This window comes from Chiroxiphia lanceolata, chromosome Z (assembly GCF_009829145.1).
Source record: "Chiroxiphia lanceolata isolate bChiLan1 chromosome Z, bChiLan1.pri, whole genome shotgun sequence".
NCBI lineage: Eukaryota > Metazoa > Chordata > Aves > Passeriformes > Pipridae > Chiroxiphia > Chiroxiphia lanceolata.
The window spans coordinates 30,391,816-30,416,350 of NC_045671.1; the positions used below are offsets into that span (position 1 = coordinate 30,391,816).

The 24,535-nt window shown below is 39.5% G+C and overlaps 1 long non-coding RNA gene across 1 annotated transcript; it reads right to left on the reverse strand.

Moving 5' to 3' along the window:
• Nucleotides 1–1,068: 1,068 nt before the first annotated feature.
• On the reverse strand, nucleotides 1,069–22,302 carry LOC116780728. Its single transcript, XR_004354597.1, has 3 exons — nucleotides 22,057–22,302; nucleotides 2,986–3,170; nucleotides 1,069–1,120 (listed from the first exon to the last, which is right to left on the reverse strand). It is a non-coding gene; the product is annotated as an uncharacterized LOC116780728 (long non-coding RNA).
• Nucleotides 22,303–24,535: the final 2,233 nt, after the last annotated feature.

Consider the following 24,535-nt stretch of genomic DNA (forward strand, 5'->3'; position numbering starts at 1 on the left):
CTACATTCTGCATACTACCTTGCAGTGCCTTGTACAATTTACTATGTGGTTATAAAGGACAAAGTCAAACTTTTATCTGTTAAAAGACAAAATCTTTGCCATCATTGCCGATGTAACATACTATATCTTTCCCATACATTTCTCATTCCCATACTTCACCACTTTCCTCAGTTGTGCTGGCATAGCTGTTTGTGCAGCAATGCCATAAGGCACTATGAACCAGCTAATAAACAGACATCATTTTTAGAAACATTCCCAAAAAATGTGTTTTCTGAAGCTGATGATTTCCTCAGTCTGATTCATCAACAGTTGTGTTGGAACATCTGAAGGGGTGATTCATTAACTGGTATAATTAAACTAGCATAATTGCCAAAGACTTCATCTTCTGAAGTCATAACCTGTTTTCTATGTGTATTTTAATTTTTTTCTCCTAAGAAAATGCTTAGTATTTCTCCTCTGACAACTCTCTGGGAATTATTAAATCAAAATATAAGGGGTTCTACGTATATGAAACAACCCATTTACTGTCATGTGTTACTCTCCAGAAAGTCTTGAAAAGACACAACTGTTGCAGCAGAAACCTGGTATTTAGAAATGATGTCTCTACTGAATCACTGATCCCCAAGGGATGCAAAGTAGAACAAGTTTTGCAAGGTCAAAAAAAATAAATGCAGGGATTATTCCAGAATTAAATTCAGGGACGGAACAATGGTACAAGACTGCTCTGACCTCATTAAGCCAAATGAGTAGCATAATACTGATTTGCAGTTGGTTCTGCTGCTCCTGCTGCCCTCACCACTTCGGGACTGCTCTGCTAAGAAAATTTTAAGGCATAACTTTGAAATTATTATATCTGTTCTGTATTTTGTCAGAATACTTGCTTCCAGAAGAAAATCGCAAGAGTACATTGGAACAATCCACATTTCAAAAGCAAGCATCGCCACAAGAAAATTTTTATTTATCCAAATGGTGATGTGATCCCAAATTGTTTGGATTTATGGTATTCCAGTGTTAGACACAGTGGAAAGAAGCTTAATCACATGGTTTTTTAGTTCAGCCATCTACTCACCCATGTACAGCAATGAGCATTTTTTCAGATCATCCCTTAAAAGACAGTTTTCTGTGGAAAGAACATCAAGACAAAATTATTCTTATGATTCCTATGTAATTAGAGAAAAGACTTAGAACATTGCATTTATGACTACGGACTGCATACACAAAGCTTTGTATTTCCGATTCTGAATACTGCAGAATCACAGAATATTCAGGGTTGAGAGGGACCCATAAGGATCAAGTCCAACTCTTAAGTGAATGGCCCATACAAAGGATTGAACTCATGACCTTGGTGTTATCAGCACCAAGTTTTAACCAACCGAGCTAGTCTCAGGGTCATGGATTTAGTTGGTCTCTCACTTTAAAATACTTGTTTGTTTATTTAAAGTCCTGCATGGTGTTTTTTGATGGTTTTTCGCTGTATTTTAGTTAATTAGAAAGATAGTAAGCAGTCCTTAATCACTGAGAAATCATGAAGAGTCACATATTATGGCCTGTGACAGCCCTGGAATTCACAGACTGCCTCAAAATGAAAAACTTGTGGGTATCACACTATCCCAGGTCTTAGTGGGGTTTGGGATTTTCACCATGGCCTCATCTAAAGCCATAGCCAAAGATAAAAGTCTTTCCCAGTACCAAGTCAGTGCAGGAAGAAAAAAAGACAGTTCCCCATTGAATGTCACATAAGATAATTTAGGGAGCAGTTTGTCACAATACACTATGCAGTCCAACATCCTGTGACAAAACCTTCAACATGGAATATACTTTAAGAGCCCAGTTCTGATTTTTTCAGCCTGGTCCTCAAGTTAATCCTCTACAACAGCTCCTCCTAAGAGGTGGGAGAGAGAGCATGGAATACATACATATTGCTGTCCATCAGGGTTCTGTCAGTGAATGCTCAGCTAAAACCCACACGTAGCTCAGCTGTGATCTAACTTGCTACTGAGATTTGGACTTCAAGCAGGTCCATGGTTATGTGGTTGGCACTGTCCCCTCTATGGTCCATGCTCTCAGTTTTGCTCAACACAGATGAAACTATGGCGCAAGTTAAGTACCAACACATGAAAGAGTGTGAGATTAAATACTCCTTTTTAAAGAACTAAATTTACCTATAGTGCAAATTGTAGTTAAGATACATTTGATTATTAGCACAGGCCATGCATGGAGCAATTTTCTGTGTAAAGAAAAGGATTTAAAAAGGCATTTAGTTGCAAAATCTACAGGACTTGATTTTGCCACAAGAAGGCCCATCATTCCTTTTCAGCAGCTGCTGTTGCTTGTTCAGGAAGCCCTCATCATCTTTGTTGTTGTTACTTGCAGTTATTTGGAATAAGCCATAACTCTTATTAACAGCCAATATTCTACTGAGAAATAACACATAAATCTCCACAATCTCCTCTGTCTGATACTAAATATTTCCTCTTAAAAGAGTTTCAGACATTAATTTGAACTTGTTGGAGTGTTAAAAATATTATTTACATGTAGAAAGAATAGTATATTTGTAAATATCTTTTACGGCAAAGAAGAGGACCTGCAAGGAAAAACCAAGCAGAACCTGTATCCTCTGTGACCTGGTTTATCAGGGCATTCACTTGGTCAAAATTTAATGTAAATAATGGTGGCTTCCTCTTGCTGACTGTCTGAGTTGTTTTGCTTGATCAGCACTAATACGGAAAAGGGTAAGAGAAAGATTAAATGATCAGGCTGCAAAGGAAAACTATCTGTGATACTGCAGAGCAGCAAGCACCTATCAGGATAAGATTCATTTATTTCTTGAGCCTATTTAGCACTGATATGATCTTGAAAACAAAAGCACATGGAGTTACATGCACTTCATTCAACTACCAGCACATTATATTGCCACATGATGACTCCAAGTGAGAAATAATTTTAAAGTGCAGGGAACAGGGAAGAGATGAGGAACACACTCACCAAGTCTTGCTGGAAGGCCTGAGGGTAGGGGGATCTGTGGCTGAAGGGGCTGGGATAGCAGGACAAGCTGGTGGACTCATGAGAGGAGGCTGATGGCTTGTTGTACATCTGCCTGGAAACCCAGAACTTCAAAGGGGAACAGCAAGGAAAGCCATGTTCCTCTGTGCACCAGGCTGGAATCTCACCTGAGAGGAGTCAGGTTAGAAAGGCTTACCCACATGCAGTCATGCAAACTTCATCTGAGAAGCTCTGATTTTTATAGGATGCAGACATTGGTCTCAAGCCAGTTTCAAGTGTAGCATCATAATTCTTTGCCCTGCTTAAGGGTAATGGTCAATCACAGTACCTAAATTTGTGCAAGTCTGAATTACTCACAATTCGTGTTTATATCAGTGGCGATAGTGTTTAATTTTGCTGTAGCAGCAAGACACATCCAGATAGCAAGGGAGTTTTGGCATGGAGGGACAAGAAGTTTGTGGTGAGTTCAGATGAGAAAAATGGTGTAAAAGGGATCAATATTATTGCAGAGGCTGTCAAAATCTGAAGCCCCTTCCCCTGCCTATGACATCCTTATGCCTGCATGCTAGTGCTTTTGCTTCTAAATTATAAAGTATACTAAGGTAATAAAGGGAAACTAAGACATGGAGGAAAATATTTTCTCAGACATAGGAAAAGTAGTACACTTATTCAAAAAATCTGCTCAGATCTACCTAAACAAATATGAACATGTTCTATTTCAGGTGTTAAATACATGTCTATCAGAACTTTGTAGACGAAGGAAAGATGTGTGCCAAGGCACCAGGGTCAAAATATAACAATCTTGTGACAGAGCCTGAGAAACCCATCCCCAGAACCCAGGTGGCCTGAGAGCATTAACCATGCATATCCAGCCAACAAAAGCTTTGCACACAGGAAGCCAGGACAGAGAGAGGAGCAGGCTGCTGCCTGCTTATGCAAGGAATGTGGTGAGAGAGGATAGGAGTGTGAGACTGCTTTCAGAGCTTAAGTTCCCTTGCAGCTCCTTTTCCCTGTGCAGGCCCATGTTCCTTCCAGGCTCCTATGTCTTCTGGGATCCTTGCAGTCCCTGCAAACTCTCCTACTGCCCAAAAACGACCAGTCACTTGACTTAATCCTTCCAGACACCACTCCCATAGGCCTGCCAGCCCCTCACCTAGGATGATGGCAGTGAAAATAGACAGGTCAGATAGATTTTTCTGATGTTCATCACCTCCCTCCCTCACAACATGGCTATTTTTGCTGAACTCAAATACTGAGTACCTAATGATAGGGCTACCACTTTCCCATTCTTTTCTCCTTCTTTGTCTTTCTCTTACTGAGAACATCACAGCCTTCTCTGATTCCAGCCCACAAGACAAGCCCTATCTGTCAGAAAGACCCTTGGTGAGAAAAAAATACTGGTATATTTTTAGTATTTCATTTGCATTTCCCATCTGGTCATCCAGCAACCATATGTCCTTCATGCTAATAATTAAACCCCTGTATTCTTACAGCCCACCAGTAAATGCCATGGGACCTGAATAACAGAGTCAGTCACACAGCTCTAGCAAAACTTGGCAAGAATATTCAGCTGGCTCTCTTGCTTGTCTTTTCCTCCTCCGCTTCCCTGCCCTGACTCCTCTTTTGTTAGTTTTGGAGGCACTCATTGACATAAGTGAACATGCCACAGAAAACGATACTGAAATTCCACAGGGTTCTGGAGGAGCTGGAAAGAACTCGTAGTGGTGCTAAGATGGGCAATGTTGCCCAATCCCACCCCTCTAGTGCTAATTGCAGCAAAATAAAAAGTCAGTTCCATCTGAAGAATGAGGCTTGAGCCACAGCCATCTTTCTCACTCCTCACCAGTTCCACTGTCCAATCCACCCCCAACACTGAGTCATCAAACTCGACTTTAGCCTTCTTCACTGCTGGCAAACAGGCCAGATGTAGGCAGGCTGCAACACCAGGATGTTGCAACACTTCCAGGTCTTCATACTTCAGTCATTCAATCAGTGGAAAATGACAGGAATGAAGAGGCAATCACGTTTCTTTGTTGCTAAATAAGACTGTCATTAAAGTAACAGATACAAAAAGCAGATACTGGTACTACCTAGTGCTGTAAAAGATTTTGAGGTTACTACAGTGGTCTGGAACACTTCACAGAATCACAGAATATGCCAACTTGGAAGGGACCCACAAGGATCATTGAGTCCAACTCCTGGCCCTGCACAGGACCAAGAGTCACACTGTGTGCCTCAGAGTATCATCCAAACACTTTCTGAACTCTGCCAGGCTTGGTGCTGTGACTACTGCCCTGGGGAGTCTGTTCCAGTGCCCAACCACCCTCTGGGGGAGGAATCTTTTTCTAATATTCAACCTAATCTCCCTGACACAACCCCAGGCCACTCCCTCAGGTCCTGTCACTGGTCATCACAGAGATCAGTGCCTGCCCGTCCTCTTCTCCTCACAAGGAAGTTGTAACTGCAGTGACGTCTCCCCTCAGTCTTCTCTTCTCCTGGCTGAACACACCAAATGACCTCAGTGGCTCCTCAAGGCCCTTCACCATCTTTGCTGTCCTCCTTTGGACACTCTCTAAGAGCTTAACATCTTTCTTATATTGCAGTTCCCCAAACTGCACACGAGATTCAAGATGAGGCTGCCCCAGCGCAGAGCAGAGCGGGACAATCCCCTCCCTCAACTGGCTGTTGATGTTGTGGCTGATGACCCCGTGGCTGACTACCCCCAGGACACGATTGGCCCTCTTGGCTGCCAGGGCACTGCTGACTCATATTCAACTTGCAGTCAACCAGGACCCCCAGATCCGTTTCCATGGCACTGCTTTCCAGCATTTCATTCCCCAGTCTGTACCAACATCCAGGGTTGCCCCATCCCAGATGCAAAATCCGGCACTTTCCCTTATTGAACTTCATGTGGTTGGTGATTGCCCAGTCCTCTAATTTGTGGAGGTCTCTTTCCAGGGCTTCCCTGCCTTCAAGGGAATCAACAGCTTCTCCAAGTTTTCTGTCATCTGTAAACTTGCTTAGTATCCCTTCTAGTCCTGCATCCAAGTAATTTATGAAGATGTTGAAGAGGACAGGGCCTAAGACGGAGCCCTGTGGAACCCCACTAGTGACAGGGCTCCAGTTTGATGTTACCCCATCTACTATTTGTTAGTAGGAGGAAAAATAACTGGCCAAGTAACAAAAGAGAAGTGCAGGAAGAAAGTTATCAGCCAAAGCCTCCTCTCCCTTAAATTGACAGAAAGGTTTCCACTGTTTTCGGTAAGAGGAATGCTATTACAACAGGTATGAAATGTCTAAAACATCCTTAGATTTCATAAAACAAAAAAGGAGGTTCACCATTATGATGATCCAGAATAAATTGTGAATCATGAAAAACAGAGAGCAGGAACTATAAAGACTTTCCATTTTGTGCCTGCAAAGTGAAGCATGAGAGCAGCCCAGGAGCTAGAAGATCTGCCCTGATGCAGACAGCATGAGGAAGTGTTTTTCAGTTTGGCAGCATATAATCACCCTTGAGCACTCTGCACTGTCCCAGTACCCTGTAAGGCACAAAAGGAGAACAAGTGCTCTGGTCCTTTTCCTTCCTGGCAAGAGCAGGACACAGACATTACCTCCAGAGATGTCTCTCACAGCAGGGTGAGATTCCAGTTTAGCATGGCACTGAGGCAACAGAAGTTAAAGCTGGAATGCAGACTGGATGCTCTACAACCAGGAATAAATCTACAGATGTTTGCAGGGAACATCATAATTTAATCATACGTTGGTTTTAGAAAACTCAGGTTTCAAAAGTTCCCTGCACATTCTTTTGTTCACCCGTAGCAGTGTAAATTAACAGTAGAGAACAGCTACTGAGAGACTTAAACAGATATTGTATTAAGGACAATATCATTAGTAGTTTGTTCTAACACTGAAATAAATTTGGATTGATATTTGTAGTCATTTCCTCTCAAAAATGGCAGTTTGCAAGTTGTTATTTTGCTGGTTTTTTATGTTTGCAAGTTCTGCAAATAACTTTTAACTTTTTGTACAGACTCCCTAAGAATTAATAAACTGCTGAGCATAGAATGAACTACTGGACGATCGAATAGTCACCTGCTATGGATGTTATTTTGACAGAGTAAAAGGATTTTTATAAAATGCTTTTGTTGTCATGAAAAGGATCCTGTGACTCAGCCAAAGGCGTGCAGGACAAGGATATTTATCTCACTTCATTTGATGTTATTCAACCACATCATTATGCTGGCTGCTGAAAAATAACAAGGAATGTCTTAGAAGAGCTGGCACAACATGCCCTGTAGACAGTGTTCTTCCTCCTGTCTACTGGAAAGAATCCCTGTTTAAATATTTAGATGAACAAATCTTGTATTATTAACAGCTGTACTTATGCTAGCCTCAAGAGAGAAGGAGAGAAGGAAAAGGGGAAGAGACAAAGAGATGGATAGAAAAAAGATAAAATCTTAAAAATTAAACTAAGAAACAATAAAAAAGAGAGAAACATGAAAAGAAGATTGAGGTTACTTCAGATTACCCAAATGCATAGTATTTGTTTCCCATTTCACAATGCTTCTCACTGCCTTGATGGTGAAACAGACACCTTGGAATACCTTTAGGACACAAATCATTCACATCTCAGTAGAAATAATTTAAAAATAGAAGAGAAATTGTTCAACACCTCAGAAAAACAAGGCTGGTGCCTCAAACAACAACATCATTACAGTAATGTTATGCGACTATGCTAGGATTTGGGTCTGTACATGGAAGGCAGGAAATGTTATCAGTGACGTGCTCATGTGACAATTTGGGTAATCTAATTGATTTCCCTCTATTTTCCCATTTGTAAAATGCAAATAATTATACTTGTCTCCTTTCAAGTGTCATTTTGGATTTTAAAGATGAAAACTTTGTGCCTGATTTGAAGGGGACCATGGTTTCTTCTCTTCAGCCTTAATAAAAATACAATTTTCACAAGAGCAGAAATTACAGAAGATTTTATGGAAATCAGTGGCTCAATGAAATGGAGCTGATTGACACTGCAAGTGTGGGCCCAGATGTTTCCATTAGTACTGTCAGCAAGTAAACCCTTTCCAGCCTTATCTGTGGTTGAACAAATATTTGTGATATCTATGGGTACAATACATTTCATTAAAACACATTTTGTATTTGTTCCCATCTATACAATGCCAAATGGTGGTCACCTAAATAAAATGTGAAACGATACAACCTTGAGTTAGCTTTTCATTCTTTTCTTAAGAGAACAATACACATATCCCAAAGGAAATAAAGAGTTAAAGCAGAATGGATTCTAAAGGCTACATTTCTGTGCAACTCTCCAACCCGTTTTCTTTCATATTTATATTCCTACAAATACATTCCTATAGTTCCTGTTGCATTTATCTGTTATGTCCTGCTATTAACCTAAATTGTGACTGCCTTCTTAATGGTTTTCTTTCGTAAACTATTTTTTTTTTTTTTTTTTTGCTGCTCATAGTTATGGGCAACATGGCTGATGCTTGAATGCAGAGCTGCTTACACAAGTGATGCAAGAAAGCATATGTTTTGCAGTCTTGGGCTCTTGTTTGACTGGTAGTGGTATCAGAATTGGTATCCATCATGAACTAGGGTGCCTGAAAGGAGGGACTGAAATGCTGAGCTCCCACAGTGCACTCCACATCAACGAGTCAGAACAAAGCTGCAGTGGTTACATCTAGGTTCCTTGGTCAGAGTTCATCTCTCTATTTAAAGGAGCATCTGCCTCCACAGGACAGGGGAAGCTTAAGGAGGCTACTGACACTAAGCCGAGAAAGAAAGTAGCCCTCTGGCAGCCAGCTGGAGCTGTCAAACCTGGCCACTCCTACAGCACAGCAAGAGTCCTCTTTATGTATCTTTACGCCGTGTTCCATCACTTGTAGAAAAGTAAAGCTGACAGACCGAAATCACATTCCTAATGAAGCCTACTTACAAATTTGTAGCATGCACTTCGAGAGAAATTGTAAATAAGTTCCCCAAATATTTGTTAACATCACAGAAAGACACCTCACCACAGCATTTCAATAAAAAAGGAGATTTAAAATTTACTCTTGTTGGTAATGGTATGTTGTATGAGGTACTGAATGGACACTGACTTAACAGGAATGATTAAACATTAAGGTTTATAGATATAAAAAGTAAATATCGTTGCAGGATGAAGGCTAGATTAATATTTGCCTCAAGGGACAATGAATTTTGTTGACTGACAAAATTTCAAGTTAGACAAGGCATCTAATACCTCTCGGACTAGTGGTATTATTCTGGAACCAGTCTGTGAGTTAAATGCAGTTGTGACAGTTCAAAAAGAAACTTGTGTTAGTCTTAATATATTTTCTCTTTTTCCTCAAAATAATAGCCTGATATCATACTTATAATTTTTAAAGACTCTTTCAAGCATTAGTCTTATAGTAATTGTCACTAAATAGAAAGGGAAAATGTCGAAGTAGGTATACTACAGTGTGATATGACTGAAAAATCAGTGCAATGAAATTTCTTCTTAAATTCTGAGATGGAAGAGGAAAAAAAAGTAAAATAAGTTAATCCATAACCCAAACGAAATAAAAAGTTTGAATTGTTTGAATAGGCATTAGTTGTAATGGTCACCGTGTTAGAAATCAATAGGTAGCTTCTGAAAAGGTTAAAACCAAAACCACCTGCATTGAATTTTGAGCCTCTGATTCTGCCTTGAGAATAATTCCACCAAACTCATGAAAAATTCTAATTTTAAAGAGTATTCCATCTGGCCTTTTCCATCTTTTCACTAGGGATAATTTTACTTGCATTATAGTATTAATCTAGATCTCTTACTCAATCTGACTAGTTATTTTGTTACTTCAATGCCATATGAATGATTTCAACAGAATTAAACCAGCAAAACAATGGAAAAATGCCATTGCAAATGAAGCAGGCTCATCTGTTTTCTGAAGCTTGCCTTTTCTGCCAGAGATGTTCTGCAGATCATATGACCTAAACTAATTTCACAAAACAAAAAAAGAAAATCCAACCCAAACACTTGAAATGTCCTTCCAAGACTTTCTCAGAAGCAAGGATTTCCCATCATCAATAATACATCAGGTTCTTGTGCAAAGGGCAGCCACGAAGGATTCTTGCAACATCAAAAACAAATCCATCCTTGAGAGATTTTTAAAGCATTTCAAAACATGTTCTCATCAAAACAAGCAGCTCACACATGGTAGAAACATTTTATCACTTCTCAGCCATTAGACATTTCTGTGTGTAAATGATTTCTTACACTGTTATTCTACTACCTGAATGTTATGGTGTTCTTCTCAGTTCCTGAAAAGATGAAAAAGAGGGTTTATTATGTCCCTTTCTTTACCTGTGAGACTGATAATTTGATAAAGCTTTTGCAATTGCTTTTCCAAGGACAAACAAGGAAGAAAAAACATCCAAATTCATATTATCAACGTGTATGGGGGACTTTGACACCAAACTGGCTTGCCCGATGTGACCTCAAAAGGCACAGCATAAGAATGAGAAAAACATAGTTTGGAAAGTATATGATGTTGGCGTTGGCAATGAGTACTGCTGAACTGCAGAGAAACACAGGATACTTCTGCTGTTTCCGTTTTGCAGAATACATTTGCTTTTGGAAGGGTTTTTAAGGCATTTTCTGCAAATATAAACTGTCTGATGTAAATCTTTACTAACTTGATCACTTGTTACAAATAATTTATCTTTGCTCAATCAGGAATAATTGTGTCTGACAAAGGCACATTCGCAGTTGCAAACAATAGTGACAGAGATTGGATTTTTTAAAATTACAAGAGTTGAAGTAGTTTGTATTGTATGTAGAGATTCAGGTATTTTGGTACATGTATCCATGTCACCTTAAATTAATTTTTATTTACCCTAATAGACATGAAATATTCTAAGCTTAATTCAGAATTCATGTTTTTGTTTTCAGGAGGAATTTGCTCAGTACAAACCCACAGAACTGATCTAGAAGTCATGAATTATATTTTGTTAATGACACTACTAATTGCAAGGAATGAGTACATCATGTGATGTTCTAATTCTTGGGGGTTTTTTAGTAGTTTTAAAATAGCTCGGTAGTGTATTTCTCCATGGAATAACTTGAACGGGAAATGGCACGGAACCGTACACTGAAGTGAACTTAAGCTTCGCCAAAGATTGTTAGTTCATGACAACTGCAAACATTTGTAGCTTTGTAGCACCTTTGTTCCAAAGTGAACTTAGAAAGTCTTAATTACCTCTGCAGCTGGTAGATTGACTGACAGAATCTGCAGAATTTTCATATTTGCCTCAGCCGCCTGGCGTGTCAGACCTGGATGCACGTACACAGCTCATGAAGACCAGCTAGGCTGTAAGCAAGCAGTATGTCTGACATCTGAGTTACCTCTCACATTGAGCAATAGCCCTGCATATGTTCCTGTTTTCCAGGAAGTACCAGACCATCTCTGTACCTGCCACACAACTGGCATGACTCTATCTCCTAAGACAAGGGCAGCAACAAGAGAAGTTTGTCGGGAATCAGTTACACTTGCCAACAGTGCTAAAACGTGCCACTTCCCCTTCCCTTTTCTGTGGTTTTACCAGGGTTCTCACAAAATGGGGGACTCACTGTGCACATTCTGCTGTGCCCATAAACAACAACTGATTTGGGAACTCCCAGAGAGACTGTGGCTGCCCTTAGAAGTTTGAGTCAGCTTACAGTCTGTCAGCTGGATCTATCTGAGAAGTCAGAGTGGAGCCACTAGCTAGTGTGCAAGAAATCTGCTTTGCACTATCTTCTCTGCAGAGAGAAGCTCCACTGCCAAATCCAGTTTCCTCAAAATCCATACTTGGTTGCTGCCAAATGAAGAATCATGTAAAATCTGCAGTTAATCTAGTTTCTCACACTGATGCACTCCAGGCAATTAAACTTCTGTTTTTCAGCATGGCTGAAAACATTTATCTCAACCAGTTTGAGTCATTCAGCACTCTACATTTCCCTTGAGCATAGATTTCTTTCATGTGCAGACCCTAACCTAGCCATGATCTGAACACAGTAGGAAATCAGAGTCTGCATAAAACATGGTCAGAAAGAGATGGGACAAGATTCACTTTCAGCCAAAGGCTCCAATGGTAGAGCACATGGGCAGGAGCCTGTTCCCAGATTCCTCCTCTGAACTTGGGAAATCAAAACATCAAGCCCACATTTTCTGCAACAGATGGAACCCCCTTCTGCTAACCCAGAGATTCAAGCACCCCCACTTCTCTCTGGAATTTCATGTTTCCATAGAAAGTGGAAGACCTCCGTTAGAAGACATTAAACCTGATCTCTCCCTTTCTCCCCACTGAACAGTTCCCTGTCCTCTACTCAAAACTTATTCCTGCAGCCAGAGAGGTGACCCTCATCCCTCTCAACCAATGGAGCTAGTACCTGGATGTTTAGCACCTGGGTGAAAGCCCTGCCTGATTACAGGGAATGCCTGGTGTTATCTCCTCTCCTGGAGACATTTTTATAAGAAAGAAAGGAAAAAAAAAACCAACACAACAAAACAACCAACAAAAGAAGCAAACAAACAAACAAATAAACAAACAGAAGAACAGTTATGCATCTTCTCTGAACAAAACTGTAGGCAAATAATTTGTGGCATGGGAATCCCAAGGCAATTTCAAGTGAAGGGAGATGCTTTGTTGCACCAGCACAAGTTAACTATACCCTGAAAAAATGTGGCATTCAGTTCTCCTTGCAGATTTTGGCCCCAAGTCACTTCCTGAAAAATCACTTCATATATTTTAACCTTGTTAGAGGAATTAAGGTCACTTTCAGGGGGAAAAGCAAGTTTACACAAAAGAGCGCTGAAGAGACAAACTCATGAGAAACCCTGAAGGAACCCAGAAGCACCAGGGCTTTCAGAGCAATTCACTTTAAAATGTCACCCTGGGAACACTATTCTATCCCTGGTTGAGGACAGTTGTCTCAGGAACTGTCGCTGATTCAGACAATGAATTTTTTGCAAAACATGAATTGCAACCCCAAATTTGACTTTTGTTTACCTAAAATACCTGTCAATGGAAATATGACACTAATTTCAATTTGTCTTTTACTTTCTCAGTCTGAATAACCTCCAAACAGAGGAATAAGCTACACACAGAAATTTAATATTTTAAACAGTCTCAGTTTAGTCAAATGAGAGTTGAGGCATTTATGGAAAATAAATATAGAGACAAATATGACAATTTCATTTCTAAAACTAGAGATAGTTTCATTTTCTATAAATGGTTGTTTGTTATATTATATACCTAATATATCTATTTATAATTTTTTCTTGTCAAAGTCAACTGTGTAGAAGAAGAACTTACTATTTCCAAACCCCTAAAGCCTTTTATAAGTCAGTCCTGTATGCATAAGCATTTCTATTAGAAATAATAACAAGATTTCTCTAATACAGACTAGCCCAGTGAGTAACAGTGTAATACCAAGTTCTCGGGGTAGATTCTGCCATTAAGACATGGTTTTACCTTGCTGCATTATGGATATGCCTGATCCATCCCAGTATCTGAAAGTGCACAGATGCACCCAGACAGATTTATGCCATATATTCTGACTGAAATGAAACTGCTGTGTCAAAACAAATCAGGGGCAATGGTGTCCATAAATAAACAATTATCTTAATTGAGCTTTTAAGCTTTTGTAATTTATATTCTCATCTATGAGCACTCTAATTCTACTTGGATACTGGAACTCAAAACCGGGTTTTGGTTTACAGAGCAGTAGGAACCTGAGTCTGTAGTTAGCATAGGCTAGTCATTTACAATGCAAACAGACAATTAATTAATTACAGGATGGTACAAACTACTGAAGAGATACTTGTATCTTTCTTAATCTTAACTAGAGAGGAGCTTTTTGGTATCTCAGCTCTGGTGGATGGCCATTATTTTCCACCATCTGAAAATGAAGAGATATGACATGAGGCAGATATGGGGAGCTGATGTTCTATGAAAATAATCATATACATTGTGTCTGTGACCTCTCTCATAACAAAAAAGACCCTGAAACACATCCCTTCTCGTCTTATTGTCCTCATGTATTTTTGCTCATCATTGCATTAATTTTTGCAAGAGGATAAAAAGGCCTTTTTTTTTTAATCACCATTTAATGGTGTACCCACATTAGCTGAAGCATTAAATCCTTACTATCTAAGGATTGCTGGTTCTTTATGTGATTGTGTGTTTGATGGATTTTATTCATGTGATACACTGGCCAATTGTTTTGTGTTACCTGACTAGCCATAATGTAAAGATCTCAGCTTCATGAAAAACATGAGCTTTTGATAGTTTGAAGGTTTTTGTTTCTGCAGTGAAAAAAATCTAGGAGTTTTGAAAATGGTCTACGGGAGAGCTAGGAAAGAAAAGTTCTACAAGGGATCTATACCTAGAAGAAGTTGGTAAGTTTTCTAGCTCAGCTGTAGGGGGACATTTGGGAGGAGCAAGAGGCTGGCTTATGTTTTCTATTTCCCATTCCCTCCTCTGTCTGCATTTTGCAATCAGCTGTCCCTAGTGGGGTGGTTGTTTCTGGTCTATCAGACCCTTGTGCATAACATGGTTTAATCAGTAGTCTGAGTTACTCTTTTACTGTAGCAATGAAAGAAAAGCAAATAGTTAACAAGTGACTAGAAGTCTTTATAATTGCTGACCTTCAATAGTCTATATAATGTGACTTTAGGCCACTGAGTAATAAACAGACTAGTGTAATATTTACAGACATGTCTGGAATGCAGCAAGTTCCTCTCTTCTCTTTCACTAAGTCATTAATGGCTTTGCGAGGAATCAGGCTGCTGCCGTTCATGTTCACCCAAAAACACTCTTTATCTCTTGACAGTTTATGCTGACCTTTCTATTTTGTTTTGGTTTGTTGTTCACGGATCCATTTCCCAAGTCCTGGGGTTTACAAACTTTTGTAAGGGGTTAAACATTTTCAGGAAATCATTCTGTTAACTCAGTCCTAACCTTGGATTCCCCAGCCCAGTGATCAGAATACCTCTTAGAGATAGTGTTTCTCAATCAGTTCCTTTCAGGTGGAAAAGACCATGTTGTTTATATGGGTAGAATTTTTCCTGCTAAAAGCACACAACTCTCCCTCTTTCCCACACCAGTAGCCAGTTTCCACTGCTTTGAAATTCTGAACGCTGAAGCAAACCTAGAAAAACAAGAAATGTGTACGGAGAGAGGAAATGAAAACATATGAGGGAACAGTTTCTTGCTTCCCTTCTTTCTTTGCCTCCAAGACAAAATCTGAATGTAATGGTGGCTTCTGACAAACTGGTCTTTGGTCTCTGAGCAAGTCAGGTACACAGGATTTACTTAGAAGAAGAAGGAAGAGATTTTCCAAATAACAAAAATCAGTACTTTTGAAGAAGCAGAACAGATTCATAACATTGTAGAGTTCCATTAAACAGTTTAGAAATTGTTTGCAGCTGCCCATTAAAGCTATTTCCTTTAAATCCCATGGCACTGAAGGCAAAAAGAAAGAGTCTTTATGCCAGTTTTTATACGTCCTAGTGTTGGATATAAACCCATCTACTGTGGTCCCCAAACCATTTTTGGTTTGTTTCTGTTTTATTCCAAATACAAACAATGCACACAGTCAGTTCATCTTCCAAACCAAAAATAAAATCATGAAGATTTAAAAGAATGTACAGAAAATATATTCAAATTTTTACAAAACAACAGAGAAATACTCTTGGAAGTGCTGAGTATTGGACAGTCCATTAAATATTCAATGTGTATCTGTATCAGTCATGCCTACTTTACAAAGGTAGAACTAAGCTTGGAAAGACTCCTTAACATAAAATACCACAGTCAGAGTCAAATCTGAGGTTTAGTGTTCATAGAGTTGTTCATTCAGCTTTTAATTTGCTTTGGTTTTAAATGTACATTATGTTGTACTATGACTCAGCAATGAATTTGTCCCATGGGTATATTAAAGAAATCTTGCCCTCAGCTAAACTCATTTACCTTGCAATATTTACACTGTAGACGTAGGTTTGTCTTTCAACACAATGCTTTTAAATTTCACATAACTACTCCATGGCATAATTACCTGTATGGACCTCACTTCATTGGAAAACAACATCATTAGTTATGTAAAAATCTAAGACATTTTGAACATCGCTCAGAGATGATGGATCCAAACAACATCTATTTTCCAAGTACTGTGTGGAATGGAGAGTGAATGAAAAATTTTTTTAAGGAATTTCTCTGGGAGGTCAGTACAAAGTCGATTATCACCACATGGTTATTTTTGCACAATAGCAAATAAGGAAATGCGAGAAATCTGTCTCATGTTATCATCTTCCTCTGATATTGGACTAACTATTCTTGGATTAGTTCAGCAATTTCTTTCCTTTCCATTCCCACCCCCTCTGTTTCTGCACACATGCAAAAAACATCTGTGTTGAGGCAATGACACATTTCTCACTTCGGACCCATTCCTTTCCCTTCTTAGGGAGAGCCGCTCTCCAGAGAACTCAAAAAGTTGCAGTGTGATAGTACTTATTATAAAAAAGACAATTTTTCAGCACTGTAACGTCACTGTTTGGACAAGAGTGTGAGATACAAAGAGAACTCAGACTACAACTAAAGGTCGTTTTAATTCTGCCTAAATTAAATCCACTTTGACCAATATTTCTATCTGACAGAACCAATATAGATGATACAAATAAGGAGGAAAAGAGCAAGTAGATATATCTGCTACAAAGACATCTTCAGCAAAGGAAGGGAACGAGCTGGAGTCTTAAAACTACTGTGCTGTCTGCTGGGCTAGTCAAGGCACTTCAAGTACATTCCACTGATGTTGTGATTAGGGTGACACAAAAGATCAACAGTAGAGATTGAGTTAAATAAATTTTCACAGGAAGAATTTGTCATTATGTCCCACACAATCTGTGCAATCTTGTTTGATAACTGCTCCAGTCATGCCCAATATGGAACAATCCTTTCATTTCAGGTTATCTTATGGAGTGCTCTCATTTCCCTGCCACATTTTATTGCAATATCCCAATGAAAATACCAGCACAGGCATTTCTAAACCAGAAGCACTTAGAATCCAGCTTCTGTCTCCCACAGACAAAGAGGTCACTTTTGCTACACAGATTAGTGTTTCCCCCTGAAATATTTTTACTTCCTTTACTACAAATACTACTATAAAAATAAAAAGTACTCTCTTCTAAAATATAAGCAAGGAAATGAGTACTGCACAATGTAAGTGCTTGCACAACCCGAAGAAACACAGCCCATGAGACAGAAAAGCCATGTAAACAATAAAAGTAGAGGAATAGAAGAATAATTACGGGAAACTGACAAAAGGAGAAGCAAAATGTAAGCCGAGGATTACATGGCTTCCAGTGTATTTCTGCTCTGCAAAATGTATTTGCTTCCCTCTTTAACTATTTCTTTTCTCAGTAGGTTTTTCTTTGCTACTCTCTTTCTCTTTCGCAAGACAAAGAGCTCTGCTGCAGCCTGTGCCATTTCCTTGTGGTAAATGTCTGCCCATGTGCTGAAAGTATCCTTGTTGTGTGCACAGATGGTTGGAGCTGCACCTCCATTTCCCTGTCATAATCCTGCAACAGCTGATTTTTCCATTGCAATCTGTAAGGCTTTTTTTTTTTTTTATTTACTCTGTTTGTGTATCCTCCTTTTAGCTGCATCATCTGCAGCAAAATGACTTCCTACCAGAGCTGGTTTGCTGAGACTTCATTCTGTTCACCTTCAAATTGGACTGTTGCTTTTGCATTATGACATAGCTTTGAATATTTTTATTGATTGACACTTGGCTGTCTTGTAGTCTTTCTCTTCAAACTACAGTGAAGTAACACTTGACACACAAATGCAGAAGTACACCCAAAATCAACAGATGACTGTCTTTAGTCCAGCCCAGACATTTCATATCCTGTCAATTCAGTTGACAGGATATGAAATGTCAAATTGGGATAATGTGAGATCAGTTTAAGAAGTCTGGCTTGCAAATTTTTACTATTTCTCTGTTCACAGTGACAGCTGAAGAGTATCTGTATTTCTTAGTCTGCTATCCCTTATTTTTCCCTCTTTTTTCTTTTTTTTTTTAGTACTTGTAATCAGAAATAGAGTCTTCTGTTGATTCTCCTAAATTTTCTGCCATTTTTCTCTTTTTGAAAAGAGCTTTTGAACACTCTGGCTAAAATTCCTTCCTCTTTCAGTTGTTTGACTTAGGAGACACCACAGTGGTACCAGTACAAGTCTACAAGTAGAGGGAAAATTTTTATTTGCTACATTTTTATTTCTATTTTATTGCAATAAATTACTTATCAGACTCCCAGGATTCTTTTTACCACTATATTGGGCACTACACAAACCAATTACCCCACTTATCATCATCATCAGAATCACAGTTCTGAATAATGAGCTCAAAGGTCTCACTATCCTATCTTCAACAGTATCATTAAGGCTATGGCTGAGGAAGAGTAGAAAAGAAAAGCAAGTGTACAGTATTACCCTAGACAACTCTCCTAGCTTCCCATACTTTTCATGTCAGGATCTTCCTAAACCGGATGTAGTTTCCACATACCTAGTTATGCTTACTGTATCGTTTCCCTAAATTTTTAGTCATACCTTGAGCCCAGCTGAGCTCCTACCTACCATACTATCCTTTGGTGGGGTGCTCTGTGTTGTAAAGAGCCACCATCTCTCATCTGAGCCTACTTCTGACATTCTCACTTAAAATTCTCTAATTCTTTTACTGATAGAAAGAGTGGGCCCTTTACACCCTTCCCATGACTTTCATGATTTTGTAGACCACTGCCATATTCTCCACAGGTATTTCTTCTCTACAATAAAGGATATTAGATTACTAAGAAATCCTCATAGTTGTATGACAAGAGATGCACACTTTTAAGCATAGAGTAGCTATATGACTGGGAATGGTGTTTGTCCATGTAAGTGCTTCCCAACTACCTGATGAAGTTCATCCCTTTTGCCCTCTGACACCACTACGTTTATATTCAATCTTCTCAATGCAATGTGGATACTTAGAGTTGTTCTATAAGCATCAATGTTTGCTTCTAAAGCCTTACTGAATAATAAATACATCTACAGTTTTCTAGCAGGCAAATACAAGCTCTGTTCTGTGGTCTCGGTGTACATTACCTTTATTTATAATTAAGAATTTAATGGTTGAAACGAAGCAATCTCACCAACAATTTCCAGAATGATAGTGCACAGTATCTCCTGATTCACATTAGCTCATAATGCTCTCATATGCACAGGTAGATTAATTTGACACTATCTAGAAAACCAATACCCCCAAAATCACATCACTACAACTTCACAAATTGCATTCTAGCTGAGGACAAAATTTCTACTCTACTCAAGTGGTGGGTATTCTGGTTGAAGAAAGCTACACTCAAATGCAGAAGGACTGAATTTGACATGCCTGCAGGCAGCAAACTGGACTCCACACTAGTCCTGCAGCTACACTTGCCAACACCTCCGCAAGCAAACAGCTTTTTAGCATCAGGAAGTACTGAGTTGCAAAATTTTTGCTTATCATATTTTCTTTATTTAGCTAGGTAATTGCATGTAGTAGTGTAATCCAGATTCATGGCAAGCACAGAATTATCTGTTCCATTTGTGCACTACTCCCTAGATGACACATTTTTATCTAGCTATAGAGACACGTAACTGAAAGCTTTGGAATCGTTCCAAGTATTATCTGATCCACCCAGCTGCATTCATCAGGATTTATTTCTACACTTACCTCACAAAGACTTTCTCTCACCCACTTTTGAACAGTACTTAGATGATGCTTGGTACCATCCTGGCTGCGTGGCACTTGCAGACAAATCTGACAGTATTTCAGAGATGCCTGCAAAGAAAATGCCACCTATAGCATGTGATATCTGTCTCCTTACACTGTAGAAATACTGGCAGTCTTAAAAATACTCATTACTGTCTTTTCAACATAACCCTGACATCAAGAGAGATGTGTAGGATGGGATGCAGCTATTAACTCATGATGCTGCTATTACATGAGACACTTTCCTGCCTGCCATTGCTCATAGAGGGTTGATGCATGGGCTGTGACACTGCAAACAAACCAGAAAGCTGAGAGATTCAGCCTTGCAAACTGTAGACCATGAAGCAGCAATGACCCTATACTTCTGCTATTCAAGGCAGAAGGCCTTTATATTGTACCCACAGGGGCTCCTTGACACAAAAGCAGGTGGATTTTCTGAAAGAAAAAAATTCCAAAAGATCTCCAACTGGTCAAGAAAACCTGAATATTTGCAGCTTTCCTGTCATACCAACCTCTGTTGCAAATCTTGACTAGCTGTGAAGAAGGCTCCAACAGCTTCCACAGGTGTGTAAAGCACAGAACTAGCCACAGGTAGGCAGGTATCATGCTAATGTTGCTTGACTGTGCACATGACGGATAAACAGGTCTGCCTTTCCTCTAGGGAGTACAGCTCAGTTAGGCACACTCTCCAGCTGAGAGTCTACCTTCTGTAGACTGCAATAGGACATAGGACCCCCTGCTCTCCCCAGGCTACAGATGGCTTTAATCCTTCCTTTACCAATAATACGCCAATTTTTCTTTGATCTTTAATTGCAAAGACTTTGTAGGCAGACACTGAAACAGTTAAACCATGCCTCTGGAAAAGAGAAGCTGTAGACATGAGACTTTCATAAATATAACTTGTACTTAAATATTGAGGATCAGCAGCATACTGGTAGAGAAGTGGACAAGGCACAAATGAATAACCATATCTGTCCAGTTCTACTGACTATCAAGTACATCTTCCTTGTATATCTATACTAATTTGTCTTTGTTATCTGTGTAAGTGCACTATAGTTCTCCACATTCATATAAACATGTGTACTTGCACTTAATCAGTAATATGAGTTTCCAAGCATATAGCTACTTTCTTTGGGCTCTTTTTTCTGTTAGGAATGCACTTTTACACAAACAGAAAAGCAGCTGAAATGGGGTTTGCAACAGACTGAAAATAGCCAATCTACAATCAATATAGTCTAAGTCAGTTCTCCTTGAAGAAAAGAAAAATATTAACAAATTAGATGATTCACAAATTCAAAACAGTCATTTTCCCATAAAATTCAGTTGGAATGCTGAGTTTTTAATGAACAAGTATCCTCCTGTCATCGTTGTCTTATTCAACTTTCACTTCTCCATGAACCAATTTTAGTCTCAGTCCTGGAAATGGTGTGTGAGTCACTCTGCATTTTCCAGGGCTAGGCACATTCATAAAGCTGCAATTTAAGAGCGGGATCTAAGTAGCTTGGACCAAATTCTGCAGTCTGTCCTCACTGGTCCAGGGAAACATTCAAGCAGGACCTTGAATGTAGCTCCTCCACTCTAGGAATAGGGTGGCAAAGGTCTAATAGGAGGTAACCCATCTCTATTACCTTATCTGGTAGAAGTCCTCACCAATAGAGACATTCTGACATGCACATACTATCCATGAAGACCAGAAGAAGACACAGGACAAGGAGGGAGGGGTGTTGAGAAGGTTTTGGGGGTAAGGCGGGGGCACGCAGTCCCAGAAATCAGAGAAACAGATAGTGGAGTTCCACAAAGCAAATTTTGCTCTCTCAACAAAATCAGATGATTTGAAAACATGGAAGTGATGTATAATAAGTTAAATATTGGAAAAAATCCTCCTTATCCCTACCCACCGCCTTCCCTCACCCCAAGTATAGCCAGTTAATGGTTTCACAATACTTTGTGGTATTACAATATTTTTTAGTGTTGGTTTTGAAAAGAATTCAAGTGTTTCACTCATCATGACTATGTACTGATTTAGCAGAAAATCAACAGTCTTACTTAACTTCAGCTTTGTCACACAGACAAACTATGGGATCTCTCAGTTTGTCTTGTACCCCTGATGCAATTGATTATTAAATAATTGAACAGCAGTGGAGGAGTGCAAATATTTGTCTCAAAACAGTAGACTGGAAAGAAATAAGTAGAAGTAGTAAATAGAATCACACTTTACTCACCATTTCTCTTTTCCCTTTACTTCTGACATGGGCTACAGTAGCTGCAAAATCACCTGGCCTGTGTAGTAAAGGACCTTGCTTTTCCAACCTGACAGCCAAGTAGAAGTCAGCAAGGTGCAAGAGTTAGGCTGGTCCTGAGTCAGTTCCTCTGTGTGAATTTGCAATCTAGATAGATAACAGACTTCCCTCCTTACCCTTTATTATATTTCTGGACTTATATATGAAACAGGAATCATGTCAATTTCATAGAACTTCATAGAATATGCTGAGTTGGAAGGGACTCATCAGGATTTTTGAGTTCTCCATTTAAGTTTTCAGAGGTTGGTGATTGGCTTCCAGGATATTTTTACTGAACTGAACTTGGATGATCTTTCCATAAAGCTGGAAGGGAACTTGTTTGTTTTTGTCACCTCAAGCAAGAAGGTAACAAATAAACTGAAATTTTCTAATACTCTTTGAAAAACATTTTTTTGCCTGGACTTCATGCTTCTGTAAGTGTCAAAATGATAAAAGCAAACAGCAGAGAGTGCATTATTTACAGAGCAGATACACTGAGGTCTTTTGGCACAACCTGCAAGTGTACATCACCCCTCACCAGGGAGAGCAATACTGTCATCATGGTCCTCCTGCAGTGCCACCTCTTCAGGAACTACAGCTCACTAGCACTAATTCTGATAGAAATTTGGGGTGCACCACTAGGAATTAGACTGAGATCAGTCACAGTATTGCACTTCTAGACTACACAGCTGATGGCAGCAGTGACAGCTTTCACAAAGGACCTCTTGCCAGCTGAGTCCATGCTGCAGTGTAGCTGTGGTTCTGTTTTCAGCTTGTCCCAACACCCTTGGCCACCACAAACTTTCCAGATGGGAACATGCATGCAAGCTGCAACTTTTGCTGAATTTGAATGTCAGGTGAATTCAGTGAAGGTCCGTTTTGAGCTCATGTAGCTATATCATGTACTATACGATGGAGTTTATAACTAGCTATTTTGCAAGGTAACAGTTAAGTTACTGTACCACTTAACAGCAGCTCTGACAGTCCATGTCTGGTCTTCTCTCATCACACTTCCATGGTTTTTCAAATGTCATCATAAGTATTGTTAATTTTAGCCTTCGCTGTGCCTCCTATTTGTTCCAGTTTTCCCTCTGTTGCTGACCTTATATTGGCTGAAATTTTTCTTTCCTATCTGAAGACCATTCATATACTATTTCTGCTGTCCAGAATTTGTACAGCGTGTTCTGCCTGGCCATGTCTTATTCAGTTTTGCATAATGAAATTTTGGGGGTCCTGCTCTAGGTTTTGGTCACAATTAGCTGTATTGTTAAAGACAATGCAGGAAGCTGGGGCACTTTGCCAGTGATGGATGGGAGCAAATGACAAAGCTTTTTGCAACATTTTATCCTGCCTACAACAAGGGGTCCCAAATTTGCTCAAATTTTGCTCAGCTCTCTAATCCCTACCAAAACAACGCAGTGAGTAGGTAGCTAGGCCATTGCCTACCTGTATTTTGAATTGTTAGTGAAAGTAATTACAAAAAAATCACAATCCACCTATGCAAATCCAAACATCATAACATCTTTGGGCATCGCTACAGTTTAACCAGGGAGATGAAACAATAGGGCTGCTCTGTGAGTGAGGGTGGGCAGGGAGCTGAGGGAATGGCAAGGCAGAAGGAATCACGGCCTTATGACAGGGGCCCATTCCCACAGTACCCTAAACACAACAAAGAGAGCAGTCCAGTGGCAGCAGCAGGGTCAGGGCCAAGTAAGGTGAGGATCAGAAGTGCATGACCGCCAGTCCAGCACATCTGCAGTGTATCTCCAGAGAGCAAGTGCCTGATCCATGATTCCCAAGCTGAGGCCTGCCCTAGACCAGACATCTATCAGCTGTTTTCATAGTAGCTCAGTCCAAGGTTACACAGCTGTGCTCTATCAAAGCTGACCTTGAATGCATCTTCCTAGGATGGGAGAAAAAAAATCACTATTTTCGTATAAAAGCTATTTATTTTCCAGAAAACAGGAGAAGAGCTCTTAACCAAAACATTAAAAAAAAATAAATAAATAAAAAAAATAAAAAAAACATGTCAGTGTAAAAAAAATTGTGTTTCAAAACATCTTTTTCTGCTGGTGTTTTTTGTTAAAAATAATACAGAAATCCTGTGACACTTACATGAGCTGCATGGAAACTGAAATGGAAGGTGTTTTCTGAACTCCAAACAGACCTTGTGGACAGTACAGTCTCTAAAGCTTTAAGTGACAAGTAGCTAAATAACTTCTAAGAGCTAGTGCTATCCTGAATCCAGATTCTTGAACGTACTGTGAAACTTAAGGACATACTTAGAGAAGGTTAGAAAGAGGAGAGAAAAACATAGGATAGGTGAAGACAGGGCGTTATGGTACATAACTACTCCCTCTTTTGGAGCAGTGCACAATGAAGTGTGTATGGGCCCTGGCCAAATACCTCCCTTCAGCACAGG